Raw genomic sequence first — 12291 nt, forward strand, 5'->3', positions numbered from 1 at the left:
AGGGACCCGAGTGGGACTGAGACCCAGAATTACAGCTGGAAAGTCATGGCAGGAGAGGGTGGGGAGGGTTGGGGGGCTGCTTGCCGATGTCATCCACGTTAGCACGAGGCCTGGCTGTGGTTTGGGGAACATCCACAGGCTGCCGGCTCCCACCCCAGCGGGGCAGCACAGCTCTCCCTCTGCTCCCACTCGCCACCCACTCTCCCTCCAGTTCCCGGGAGCGCAGCAGCTGCTGGCCTGCAGCCCTGAGGCAGGAGGGGCCGCCTGCTGCCACCGACACCAGGACCAGCAGGCTGCCAGCCCTTCACACCTCCTGCCAGATTTAGAAGCAGGACCTAGAACAAAGTGTATCATTCTTTTTCCCTCTGTGTCTGTCTTTCTCATTTGATTAATTTCCTGTGTATGTTTACATTTTAAAAGGAGCTATTTGGGTGAATGGAGGAAAACTTTTAGTAGGAAGAATTTGGAGCGGAGAGAGGAGAGAGTGTGTGGAGACAACGTGTAGCAACTAATATTCGCAGGTGGTCTGTGAAGTCCACTTTCCTCCACCGAAGGGAGGTCCCTCGTGTCACAGGGAGCATCCCCCCTGGTTCCAGTAAGACCCGCCGGGAAACTGTGCTAGACACATAAAATTAATTCTAGGAAAGAAACTACCAACATACTCTGGGCAAACCATTGTTTTTCACAGTAAGTTCTGCCTTATGTCTATTCCCTGCTCATCATGTGGTGTTAGAAGCCCATTACTGGGGGCACCTAAGGGGTGCCGTTGCTTATGCCCCTTATTCTAGGTTTGGGCTGAGGTCATGATCTCGGGGGCATGGGATCAAGCCCCACATCTGACTCTGCACTCAGCGAGGATTCCGCATGTCGCTCTCTACCTAAAATAATAAATCTTAAAAAAAAAAAAAAAAAAAGAAGAAGAAGAAGGAGAAGCCTATTTCTGGCACCTTCCTTTCTATGGGTGATTTGTGTTTAAGGAGAGCTGCTCCTGAGCAGGGCTTGACCTCTGGCAGAGATCCAGTTCCTCTGTGTTCCTTGCCCCTACATTGTGAAGCTGTCCCTGGGACCATTCCCCAGGGGCACTAACTGGAGAGTAGCTATGAAGCTTCACAAAGGTGTATGCAAGTTCACGGGCGAGGGTGTCAGAATTAGGAAGGGTTTTCCCCTTGCCTCTTCCCGTGGGCCTGCTTAACGGTAGGACTTGAGGACTGGGGACCTTGGGGCACTTAGGAAAGAACATTCGACTGGAGGTTGAGGCAGTCCCCTCAACCACCTTATCCAGACATAGATAGCCCTGACCAGTCCAACTGTGGTCAGTGGGATGGGGTTCATGACACATGTTGGAGTCCCTGTGAGCTGATATGTTCACCTTCCAGAGGTCGATGGGATGAGAAGCTGGCACCAGTAGGTCCTCCTTTCCTTCCTTGGTTAAGGAACCCCAGTGATTATCCAGTTTCAAATTGGGACCTGCTAGAACTTCTCCCCCAGGTTTTAGGGATGGCATTGCACCGGTTCCCTCTGTGCTGTCTGCATCTTCAGCGCGTGGAGTAGCTTTGACGTAGCAGGAGGCTAATTAAACCCCAAGAACTAGAAGTCATGACCTTGGCCTGTTGGTCCTGTGTGGTCATCCCTCAACTAAATGGTCAGGATGCCTTTTGTGGGAGTTGGAAGTGAAGAAAACAGGCGACCCCAGTCCCTTGGAGGCTCCCCACCCAATATTCTGGGAATTAGGCTGGCCTGCTCAAGCAGGAGAGTAGCGCAGCAGCCCTCCTTACCCCACCTCTGACTTCTTCCCCGTGGTTCCCCGGGAATTACCGTAGGCAGGAGACCTGGAGGTCATCACTTCAAACCCCAGATGGTCCCTCATACGTTTTGTTTCCTATTTCCACATCTGCTTGAGGGGATTATCTTTTCATGAGCTTGGGATCTGAATGGTTTTCCTAAATATTAGATTTGCTTTTATCATTTTTTAAAAGATTATTTATTTATTTATTTGACAGAGAGAGAGAGAGCAAGTGAGCACAACAAGCAGGGGGCGTGGCAGAGGTAGAAGCAGGCTCCCCCTGAGCAGGGAGCCCGACGCGGGGCTCTATCCCAGCACCCTGAGATTGTGACCTGAGCCAAAGGCAAACATTTAACCAACTGAACCACCCAGGCACCCCGTATTAGATTTTAGAGTTACCCAAATACGAATCTGTTGTCAAAGTGTACTGTCGTGGTACAAAATGTCTGATTTTTCTGTAGTTGAATCTGTTGAGCTTTTCCGTTGTGATTCCTCCTATTGCTTTGGATCTGAGATAGTTTTCATCCCTCTTTATTTTTTTTTTAGAGTTTATTTATTCATGTAAGCAATTTCTACACCCCACATGGGGCTCAAACTCACAACCCTGAGACCAAGAGTCACATTTTCTTCCAACGGAGCCAGCCAGGCGCCCCAGTCTGCATCCCTCTTTAGATCTTATAAATATGCACTTCTGTTTCTTACTGCATTTTCTGTGGCTAAAGAAATCATCTAACCCTTTACTCCAACCAGACCTTGTTCCAATCCAGTTATACCAGCACTTATTTTTTAATATTTTTTAAAGATTTTATTTATTTGACAGACAGAGATCACAAGTAGACAGAGAGGCAGGCAGAGAGAGGAAGGGAAGACTCCCTGCTGAGCAGAGAGCCGGATGCGGGGCTCCATCCCAGGACCCTGGGATCACGACCTGAGCCGAAGGCAGAGGCTTTAAGCCACTGAGTCACCCAGGCGCCCTATGCCAGCACTTATTAAGAAACATTACTTAATGTGTTTGGAAAATTTAACACTTGGTAAAAATTTTTTTTGGGTGGGTCAGTTTATTCTTTATCTCTCATCTATCGCACTGATGTTTGTAATTTCGCACAATGTGCCCTTCAGTCCTTGCTTTATGTTGTTCCATAGGATCCTCTTTTTCTGGTTATGCTTTGACAGTCTCAGTCCCTTCCCGAACTTCAGGGAGGGGCCAGCAGGGATCCAAGGTCAAGGTCTAGATTAAGCACTTAGCCCATCAAGGGCTTCCAAGGTGGGAAAGCCATTTCCAGGTTCACCCTTAAAATACCTTCAAGATCTGCCAATGTTTAATAAGCAAAAGTGTTTGGAGCAGAGTTCTGTTAACAAAGCTCAGTTGCTTTCAAGCTCAGGTGAGTGAGAAGGAAAAGAAAGGGTTAGAACTAATTTTTTTTTCTCCCTCCCACTGGGAGTATGCATTTCTCAGGCCCCCCCATAACAGCCCCAACTTTGCTAATCTCCCAGCAGAGCAGACAAGTTTTGACTGTCCCACCACTGAAATTATAAACATGCTACAGCCAGCATGTAGAGCAACTGAGAGAGCCTGCTGGGTACCGAACCCTGGATTTGGAGTCAGATGGACCTGGCTCCAAGCCTGACTGCCTTTGTGACTGGGGCCAAGTGGCATTAGCTCCCTGAGCCTTAATTTCCTCGTTTGTAAAACAAGGACAGTGCTCTAGAACTCTAGGAACAATGGTGGGAATTAAGTGGAAGTAGAGACTCTTTCCAGTGTCACATTCGACCGCCTCTTAACTGGGAATCAGAATTTGCTGGAAGACGCACAGGACAGCTTTTGAGATCCAGGCCCTCCAGGGAAAGCAGCGGCCTCTCTAAACCAGCTCCTTCCCAGTGCAGTCTCCTGGAAAGAGAGCCACTTCCGAAACCAGAGGGTTTTCCTGCTGGCTTTCCCCCAAAGTGTCTCCCCTGCTCGGCCCCCTTCTCTCCAGCCTGTGGTTTTCCCTCGACCTGACTCCGAAACCTACCTCATTTGCAGTTCTCACGCAAGCTGGCTTAAGTTCTGGAAGCTGAAAAGAGGTTCACACGGGGCCATTGAATGGATTAGTGAGGGGCCACAGAGAAAACACCTGCCTGGGAGACAGGGCATTGACAGCGGGCCCCCCGGAACACATGATTAGCCAGCAGAAAGAGGTTCCCAGAGAAGGACAAAGCCACAGGTTTGACTGGAGCCCTTGCTTGGGCTCTGCACCTCTAGCCCCTTATCAGGTGGCCTCCAGGGCCCGTGGGCCGTGGATGTCCCTCCACCACAAAGCCAGCTTTCCTATCCTGCTCCTGCCCCAGTGACCTTGGCAGTCATGCTGAATTAACCCTTTTATCCCTAACCACTATGGATGGCAGTTGAGCGGTGGGGCCAAGGGAGCTGAGATCGTACGCTGCCTGCCCCATAACGGGCACACATGCATTCAAGCAGACGACACGGCAGACAACAGCCCCGTGTGTGTTGTCTGAGGTTCCAACGTCTTTTCCGCACACAGGCCCTGACCGTCGGGCCGCCTTGCTCATGCTCGCCCTTCTGGGGCTGCTCCCACCTCGAAGACCCGAGGTTAGGAGAAGGCTGGTGGAAGCCTCCAGTCCAATCTGCTCATCTTGCGAACGGGGAAGCAAAGGCCAGCGGCCTTCTGAGGTCAGTCGGTGCAGTCGTATCAGAGCTGGGACTAGAGCCCAGTTCTGTTTCCCTCTGACCTGTGTTCTCGCCACCAGGCCTTGCAACCTTCCATTTGCTTACTTGGCGTCCTGAGTGACTAGGGCAGTGGGGAGGACACACCCCTGGCTCAGGTCCCAGTTCTGCTCCCAGCAGTGTGGCAGCAGGCAAGCCAGGTGACCTCTCCAGGCCCCTGTTGCCTCATTTGTGAGCTGCCGAGAGTAACCCCTTCCCCTCGGGGTTGTCGTGAGGCCTGGGGGATGGCGTGTGCATGGCACCGGCCATGGTGTTTGGTGAGCACCCAGTAAACATGGCCGCCATGTCCTGCTCCTGGAATTTAAGAGAATGGATGCTGTCCTCAAAAGAACCTCGGACTCGTAATAGTTCTAGGTGGCAAATCAGTGTCCAGATCCCCAGTCTAGGGTTCCTTGTACCCTGTTGAGCTGGCTTCTTCCACATGCTTCCCGAAATTTCTGTAGGGAAAGAAGGGAAGCGTTGGGACAAAGGCTGCCTGGGATTCGAGTGGCGCCCAGGTGTCCCCTCGGCTCACTGGCTGGATGCTTGCATGGCTGAGGGTGAAGGGTCCAGCCATCAGGAGACCAGAGCCAGGCTCCTCCTCCTGGTGCCCCATTTGGCAGTTCCTGGTGGCCTCCCGTGAGCATAGGGCACTCTTCTGTGTTACAGAAATGAGCCCGTGTATATCTTGAGTTGTGAACAATTAGGGGTAGCCACCAGCTCTGTCCCACCAGCTTTTCTGAAGCAAATCACAGGTTTGAGTCGGCAAATATTTCTTTCAGGGAGCAACTGTTGAGTACCTACTGCATGCACGTAGGTCCTCATCTTATTTTGATCTTTCAGCAGCCCTGTGAGGTGAGTGGTGCTATTCCCTCTTTACAGAGGAGGAAGCTAAGGCCCCAGGGGGCAGGGCTTGCCCAGAGACATCAAGCAAATGAGGGCCCTCTGCGGAGGGACTGTATAAGTTTGTCCACACAGCCTCGGGTGGCTTCTGGAACAGGGTGGAGGGCCCCAGGAGACGAAAGTGTCTGGTGACCGTTTATCCTCCCTGGCCAGCTCCCACTCCCCTCCTCCCTGGATCTCTTAGCCCTCTCATCTCTGGGGAACAAGGGACCCTTCTGTGGTTTCCAGAAGAAGCAGCAGGAGGAAATGGGTATAGGCTAAAGGGAGGGATGGAGCAGGTGTCAATCCCCTGCCCTCTGCTTGCACCCAGTCCCACCCCTCCTTACCTGTCTCCCCCCACCCCTCCAGGGCCTGGATGCCTGCCTTTGTGGCTATGACTCAGCTTTAGTCCCCAGGCACTGTGATGGTTGTGCCTGGATGAGTCAGCGGGCAGTTCGTCTGCTCCTGGGGACCCAAGGGACCTGTCTCTGAGTCATAGCCCCCAGCTGCCCTCTAGAGTCTGCAGGTTCTTCTAAGAGCCTCTCTGGGTGGAAAGAGACAAAGCCCTGAGGAAAGAGCTGGCCCCCACCCCTCACTGCCCACCTAACCCCAGCTTCCTGCATGGGGGTGGGTAGTCTGGGAGCTCTTCCCCTCCAGCCCAGGTGTTGAGAGAGTTGGGTGGTTTCTGGAAATATGCCCGTTATCCAGCCACTCAGCCTGGACTCAAGCCAGGATGCCCGCTTCTCTGCTGAGGGAAGGGTGTTCTGGCTCCCTAACCAGCCTGCCGACCTCAGAGCTGGCTTCAGCTGTTTGACTTAATGGGGAGGAGGGATGCTCAGGTGGGAGAAGCCTCCTGAGAGGGACGAGCTGCCTCCCCCCAGACCAATTCCATGGGAGCCGAAAGAATAGAAATAATACAGCTGGGAATCCTACAACCCCGGAAGCTTCTCCAGCTATCAGAGGCCTGGGCTGGCCCTATCACAGGGGAGCCCAAGGCTCCCTCGTGCCTCCATGTGGGGAGACCCAAGGACAGGAGGGTCAGAATCTGGTTTTCAGGAACTGCTCTCTCTTCTTCCCAGGGAGGCTTGAGGTCTGAAAATCCATTCCAGCCCCAGCTTGAGCAGGCCAGATGGTGCCCTGCTCCACTCACTTGGGAGAGCCTCTGGGCAGGTTGCTTAACTTTGTGTACCTCAGTTTCCATATCTGTTACACGAGACCAATCACACTCACTCTAGGGTCGGTGTGTGAGAATGAACGTAATAAGATATTGGCCAAAAATCTGTGTCTCAGAATGGCGGTGGGGAGAGAAGTCAGGGGACTGGTGAGAGATGGTTTTCTCTATGGGAAGAATTAGCATCCTCATTTGCAAGGAAGGAGAGCTGGAAGAGAAAGCTGCTACTCCCATAACCTCACCTCCTGACCTCAGCAGCTGCAGGCCTAGACCTAATTTATGGGGCAGTAAATATCCATAATGGGCCGGAGCTCCCTGGTGGGCTCTGGCTTTTGGGTGGGGACGGCTCTGCTGAGCCATAAGCTGCAGGGTAGCCTCTTTAATTCATCTCTGTTCAGAAGCTGGGTAATGATGCAAGGACCCAGCAGATGAGGCCGGGTAACCATCCCCAAAGTGGGGAGGGGCAGCTGCCTGTGCTTGGCCCGCGCCCCCCCCCGCCCCATGCATGCCATGTGGTCAGTTCCCAGGGCTCCTTCTGTCTTGGAGGACAGAAAGAGGACACTGGGGCCAGGGATGGGAGCCTTCCTTAGATCCCAGGTCAGATCTTCTGGACTGGGCAGTTCTCCACCACAGTGGCATTCCAGGTACTGCCTACGGGGGTCCTTGAAGGTCCCCACCCCCTTCACTGAGATCCTGGGCCTCTCTCCATCAAGGAGAGGGAGAGCATGGTCATGGGAGCTAGAAGGGAAATCGAGTGCTGGGAACAAGGATCAGACGGGCAATTGTCCTGGAAATGCAGTTTGTCCAATTCACACATACATAATTGATGTAAAATAAGTGTGTTCCTTTCTTCTTTTTCATATGCTTCACTGCTACTGGGTAAACTCTGATGCTTGGCCTGGCTCCCTGGCCGGGGGCTGCGGCAATGGGAGGTGTGGAGGTGGGGCGGTGGGGGATGGGGGATGGGGGTTGCGGGGAGAAGTGGTGGCGCTGTCCTGGGTGCTGAGCAGGCAGATTCCTGGCTCCTGCGGGGCTGTTCTCTTCGAGCTCAGCCCAACCTTCCCTGAGGCCAGTCCCAGATTCTTCAGTCTCTCTGGAGAAGCATCCGCCTCAACCCTTGGGCTGCGGCTGGGGTCAGGCAGTCTTCTAACTGTGGGAGGCCTCCAGACTAAGTATCAGTTGGACTTGAAGGCCTTTGCCACTCAGACAATGGAGGTAAAAGACTGGTTTGGAACCATGGACAGAGGGGCCGGGTTCCACAAAAGGCGGAAATGACTCTATGGGTTCATGCATCTTTCCCAAAGAGTGTTCGATGGCATGTTGCTGGGGAAAGTATGATGCTCAAAGGTCCATTAAGTTTGGGAAATGCTGGGCTGGACAAAATCAGACATGTCTCTTCACTGTGAGAATTCGTAGCACCCTTCCTATGGTTTTACGCATCAGACTCTTGCAAAAGGGTCTCCCAAACTTATGGGACCTTGGAAACCTTATTTTAGACCCATCTTGGGGCTGGTGTTCCACAAAACACACATGGGGAAACTCTGAGCCAGGGGCCATATTTCATACACAGGCAGGACAAAGAAAGACAAGGAAGGGCAATACTGGGGCAGGTTCCCATGGAGGAACCTAGAACCATTCCCATCTTGACCACTAACTCTCGTCCTAACCTTGGGCTAGTTTCTTTTGCTCTCTGCACCTGAGAGAGGTGCACACTGAGGCAGCGTGGTTGATGATCTGCCCAAGATGGCCCAGCAGCTGGGGTCAGGGTTCCTTTGGGAACCCTGCCCCTCGTCCTTGCCCCAAAGGAGGGAAGCATCCCTAGGTGGCAGCAGTATGGAAGGTGCTGTGTTCTTTCCCCAGTCTAAGCCATGATTGCACCAGGAAGGGGGTCCAGGTCGGGAGGTGGGTTATGTGACAGGGTGAGTTTGGGGCCCCAGCTGGGGAAAACTGGAGACCTGGAGGATTAAGGGGCCAGAGGGCTGGATGGTGCTGGGATTAAAGGTCCCTGAGGAGCCTCTGGCAGCTCTTTTTATGGTGGAGGCAGGTGGGCAGGAGCCCAGGGAGGGTCAGCCCTCACTCTGTGCCTCTCTCCTCCCCCTGCTGCCAGCCTCCTCAGCCGGGGCTGAATGTGCACTTGGCCTGCCCCCTCCCTCCACGGTGCTGGGCCCTATTCAGGAGGCAGCTGCGAGGATGCTCCCGACTCCCGGCTCCCCGCTGGGCCCCTGCCTGAGGCCCTTTCACAGCCCAATGCCCCCACCCCCACCTCCCAGCCCCCATCAGGCTGCATGGAACCCGCCCAGCCCAGACCTCATCCTGAGAGCGACCCACTGCTGAAACTGGGTGAATCCAGGGCATGGGGCACGTGGCAGGGGGGGTGCTTGGGGGCATTCCACACATTATTAACGAGGAAAATTGCATTTGTAGGGTTTCTTTTCCCAAAAGCTCCAAACCACGGATCTTATTCCCCCCACCCCCATACCCAGCCTTGAAGGAGTTCCAAAGGCTGGACGTGTGTCCAGGAGGGCCAGCCAAACCCCTGCATCAGGGATGCTCCCTGCTTCGCTTTGCATGAGGCAAGAGGAGCCAGACACTGAGTCCCTGCCGCCCTTGGCCCTCAGCCCTGAGAGCCGTGGCCCCACATTTGCTTGATCCCGCTGCAACTTGAGGGGACGCTGGGCATGCCTGATAGATGAGGCAATTATGGCTTAAGACGGTTACTCTAAATTATACGAACTAGTTAGTGGCTGAAACAAGAATGAGGTTTTGCCTTGCTCCGTGCAACCTCCTTTAGAAGCCCTCAGTTTTCTTCTGGGGCAAGGGACCTACCTCTGTCCATCTTCTGCTCGAGTCCTCTCTCTGATTCTCTCTCCCTGGGTCTCCCTCCCTCTGCCCCCCCACACCCCACCCCCACCACCGTGCCCATGGTCGGCCTCTGCTCTGGCCCTCTTCTTCCCAGGTGGTGGGCTCTGAGGGGGGTGTAGAAGGCATCCTGTGCCAAGCCAGCCCCTTTCCTGGCTCTCCCTCCCCACTAGGCACCCTCTGTTATCCCCGAGGCCTCATTATTAGGGTAGTGATGACCCCCATTGTCTGGCCTGTCTGGCTCTGGCACGAAAGGTAGAGTTTTGGCAGAGAAGGGAGACTCGGCCTGTTTCCAGCTCATTCTGCGTAGTCTGGAGCCTGTAATGTGCTGGGGGCAGGTCTGGTGGGGGGGAGGGGGCGGCTCCTGGAGCCACAGGGCAGCCCCTGTCACTAGGACAACAGCAGGGAGCCCTGGAGTGGGGGAGGGAGAGCAGGGGAGCAGGTGGTTCTTTGTCTGGAGCTGGAACAAGGGCGAGGGGCCCTTGCCTGATCCCAGTCCTCCACCCTGCTGCCCTCCCGAGCCTCTGAGGCAGCCCCACGGAGGGGATTGGTGTCCCAGCTCTTGAATGAGAGGCCATTGGGCTTTCTCCCCCAGAGCCGGTCAGGAGAGACTCTACACTGTGGGCCTATCACCCCCCCCCCACTGCAGTGCTCATGGTGGGGTGGCACAGAGGAAGACTGGATTTTCCCAGGACTCGGCACTGCTTCTCCACCCCCTATGCTCACCCCCAACCTCAGCCCACTTAGCACAAGGGGCCACGTGAGGCCAGGCCAGTAAGTCAGGGGGCCTGTGTCAGCCTGTGGGGGTACAAGGGGTCCCAGGTACCAGAAACAGACCCTCACTGGCTGTCATTGCCACTTTCCCATCCAGGCCTCACTTTCCTATCTGAGCAATGGGCGGGGGGAGGTTGGGCAGGGAGGGCATGTCAGAACTGTTGCCATGTGCAGCTCTTTTCTTGCTTTCAAAGTCTGTGTGGTGTGGACCATGAGACTCCTCGAGTCCCCTCCTCTCCCTCCTCTCCTCTCTTTGATCCTTCACTTTTACTCCAGAGCCCTAGAGCAGCCCCTGGAGGCTGAAGGTCAGTGACCCCCCAGGTCTAAGCCACCACGATGCAGAATGCTGCTTTCCAGGCACGTCCCCTAACCTCTCAGTGCTCCTTTCCCTGTCCTCGATTTCCCCAACTATAATATGGGGCTAGTAACAGGACCTGCCTCATGAAGTTGTTGTCGGGGGTCAAAGAAATTACAGACATAAAGTGCTTAGAAAGGTGTTTGGCCCCATGAAAATAGCAAATTTTTATTCCTTTTTTTTTTTTTTAAGATTTTATTTATTTATTGACAGAGAGAGACACAGCAAGAGAGGGAACGCAAGCACAGGGAGTGGGAGAGGGAGAAGCAGGCTCCCCGCTGAAAAGGGAGCCCCATGCGGGGCTCGATCCCAGGATCCGGGGACCATGACCTGAGCCGAAGGCAGATGCTAATGACAGAGCCACCCAGGCGCCCCCAGCAAATTTTTATTCTTAAAGATCTTTATGGTGCAGGGAGTTGCTGAGTTTCCTGAAGTACTCAGTGATATGAATCAAATGGGTGTCATCCCTGGAACCTGGTATTTAGAATGGAGGTTGGGGACACATGTTTTTAAATAAGCCTCTTTTGGGATGGCTTCCCTCCTTGAGTTCTGGGAAGAATTTAAACAGCCCAAGACTTGTGACTCTTGGCTATTTCTCTTGGGTTGTCTACACACTGAATCAGCCTTCCTAAAATAGTCTCCATTGACCTTCTCTAGAAAAGGGGGGGAATGTGGGCTTGCTCATCTGGGTCCCCCCTGTCCTGGCCACAAGGACATCCATGGCCTCTGTTGGCCTTTTCAAACCTCAGCCGCCCACCAAGGTGTCTGTGGGCTTGGCACCTTCGTGTAGGGAGGCACATGGTGAACGGGACAGCTGCCGACATTGGCGAGAGATGGTTCTCATCACTTTCTAGCAGGGTGTGTGCTGGCGGCAGGGCAGATCCTGGGTTGGGGGAGCTCTGTGTGGAAGAAGGGGCTGCGGAAGAGGTACGGGAAGTCTGGGAGCGTCTCTGGGAGAGAGGAATGAGATCCTTTTCTACGTGAACCGATGGTACTTTCACTGGAAGATTGGTATCCTTCTGTTGGTCCCAGTACCCACCATGTATCTATCTGCCCAGGAAAGGTTTACAGAATGCCAGTCATGCCAGGCTCCTGCTAAATCCTGGGGTCCACCATGCCACTGGCACCCGAGACTCGGCAGCCCAGGGAGGAGTCCCAAGTAGGAGATCAGAGGGCTGGGCAGGCTGGTGGCCAGAGGTCTGCCCGACGCACAGCGGGGAGCAGCCAGGGCAGCCTCTGTCCTGGGGAGTCCCAAGACTGTACAGAGTTGCTGGACAGGGTGAGTCAGAGTCTCCCCGGGAGACGAGGTTGGCAAGGGGGCCCTGGGCAGAGGGACGCAGATATGCAAAGCTGCACAGTGTTTCTGGGGAGCCCCACCCAGGCCCGTGTGCATGGCTGTGGGTACATGCGAGTGTGCGTGTGAGAGGTGCCAGCAGCCATGCGTGGCCAGATTTGCAAGGCTGGGCCCCTGATCCCTGGAGCCCCGGGGCCTCAGCAACCCCCACTGGGCTCCTCTGGGCCGCGCCCTGGCAGTTCCTCATCTTCCTCCCCTCACTGCCTTTTCCTTCCTGCTCTTCCTCTTGTCCAGGGTTAGGACTAGGGGTCAACAGGAGAGAGCTTAACCTCTCTGAGGCTCAGTTTCCCTATCTAGGCACAAGGTGGTTAGCTTGGGTGATCCCAAAGGGCTGCAGGGCCTTCTGGGTCTTTAAGTGGTTGTCCATGCCCTATGCGGGTTCTCCCATGGGGGCCTTGGACACATCGCA

At 54.4% G+C, this 12291-nt stretch overlaps 1 protein-coding gene across 2 annotated transcripts in view; it reads left to right on the forward strand.

Annotated features, from left to right (window-relative positions):
- Nucleotides 1-12291, forward strand: part of LOC116863004 (rhomboid-related protein 3) — a 46267-nt gene that overhangs the window by 3190 nt on the left and 30786 nt on the right. The gene's annotated exons all lie outside the window — the stretch shown is intronic.

This window comes from Lontra canadensis, unplaced genomic scaffold, assembly GCF_010015895.1.
Source record: "Lontra canadensis isolate GAN:19392208 unplaced genomic scaffold, GSC_riverotter_1.0 scaffold443, whole genome shotgun sequence".
Lineage (NCBI taxonomy): Eukaryota > Metazoa > Chordata > Mammalia > Carnivora > Mustelidae > Lontra > Lontra canadensis.